Genomic DNA, 1,941 nt, shown 5'->3' with positions numbered 1-1,941 from the left:
ATAGTGAAGCAAGTCACAAATGAACTAAGTGCTGTTGTACGGAGAAACACTACAGAAAAGTTTAGATAGAGGAAATATGGTGGAGGTTTTTCACCCAGAATGGTGTGAGGAAATAATGAACACTGTTGGATTAAGGGTAGGAAAGGGTACACACAAGTATAGAAGATTGACAAGGGAAGCTGACTGTATAGGTCAGTGAGGTGTAAGGGAAGCCGATTTTATATTGTATCCTTACATACTGTCCTTTTTGAACCAAATGATGTTTGGTTAGGCTACTTGGGAAGTCAGAAATGGTTTTCAACTGAATAGTGGCAACAGGTAATTTTTGTTGTATGTAAATTAAACCTCAATAAATAGTACCATAAAAAAAAGATGATGGAAAGAGTATACAGAGTACACAGCATATGGACAGAGAACTATTATAAATACAAGTTGAATGTAGAAGAGGTTGTGGCACTAGAGGCATTATCTCCAATGTCAGATGGATCTTTGCTGAAAGCAAAGTGTACCAGAGGAATGTCTGTGTATCATTACTATGTAAAGGCCGCAACAAATTGTGGCTAACCTTGAGGAGAATCAGAATCACACAACCCTTGTTTGTGCTCATGTGAAACCTGTACTCAGACCAGAAAGCAGTCCTCAGAACAGAGAAAGGAAACACTGACTACATAATTCAAAATCAGAAAACTGTTGTGTCAAGGATTCATCCAGGCAACATACCTTTTCATCCTACGTGTAGAACAGATAATTGGGGAAGCTGGACTTTATGAGGAGGAATAGGGTATCATGATTGGAGGAAGACTCATCAATAACTTACAGATGACAAAACATTGTTTGCTGAAACAGAGGGAAGACCTGAAGTGCTTGCTGTAGAAGGTCAAGGACTGTAGTCTTGAATAAGGATTGAAGCTCAACATCATGATAGACAAAGATTCACATCATGGGACAAACTGGCACAATGATAATAGATGGGTAAGAGATTGAGGTTGTTAACAATCATAGCTTGCTCAGCCTCACAATCAACATTCTTGGCACCAGTAGTCAGACATCAAAAGACAAATTGCACTGGGAAAATCTGCTGTCAGGAACCTCTCCAGAGTACAGAGAAGCAATGATGTCAGTCTAGAGACTAAGATGTTCCTGATCCAGGCACAATCTTTGCAATTACTTACTCTGTACCAGAGAGCTGGACAATGACTAAGGATGACGGAAGAAGAATTGATGCTTTTGAGTTGTGGTGCTAGAGAAGAGTCTTGAACATACAATGGATCATCAAGAAGACAAATAAGTCTGTCTGGAGAGGGTGAAACAAAGTTTCTCCTTGGAGGCTAGGATTATGAAGCTTAATTTTCCATACTTTGGGTATGTGGCCTGGATAGACCAGTCCTTGGAGAAGGACATCATTCTTGGAAGAGTGGAGAGACAGTGCAAGAAAGGAGGTCCCAGGATGAGATTGATTGATACAGTAACTGGAGCAATGAGGGTAGGTGAATTTGAGTCGACGAGACTGGCTCAGGACAGCGTAACCTTCAGAGGTGTTTTGTACAGGCTTACTAAGAGTAACAAGCGACTCGATGGCACATAACAACAACAGGACCCACCAGAGAGTTCTGGTGGCTTAGTAAGTAAGGATCTGTACTGTCAATCCAAAGGCACATGTTTCGAATCCACTAGCTGCTCTGGAGGACAAAGATGGACAATCTCCTTCTGTCTGATTTACTGTCTCTGCAAACCTTCTGGATGGTCAGCTAAGAGTTGATTCTGAATCAATGGCATATAACAAGTAAACTTCTTAAAACTTTCCTGATAAAGTTTCCTTCACAAATAACACCAAGCCATGATCTTGTCCATTACTTCTCATACAAATTGTAGACAATGAATTAGGAAACTAAAGAAGATTTCATGTCTTTGAACTGTGGTGTTGGCTAAGAGTATTGAACA

The 1,941-nt window shown here is 40.3% G+C and overlaps 1 protein-coding gene across 1 annotated transcript in view; it reads right to left on the bottom strand.

Moving 5' to 3' along the window:
• Nucleotides 1–1,941, bottom strand: part of LOC102859204 (cytochrome P450 2C5-like) — a 53,532-nt gene that overhangs the window by 35,776 nt on the left and 15,815 nt on the right. The gene's annotated exons all lie outside the window — the stretch shown is intronic.

The sequence above is a fragment of the Elephantulus edwardii genome, unplaced genomic scaffold, assembly GCF_000299155.1.
Source record: "Elephantulus edwardii isolate Elephantulus edwardi_28Jun2011 unplaced genomic scaffold, EleEdw1.0 scaffold00006, whole genome shotgun sequence".
Taxonomy (NCBI): domain Eukaryota; kingdom Metazoa; phylum Chordata; class Mammalia; order Macroscelidea; family Macroscelididae; genus Elephantulus; species Elephantulus edwardii.
Note: the sequence above shows the minus strand (reverse complement) of the source record. Positions and strands in the feature narration are given on the sequence as shown.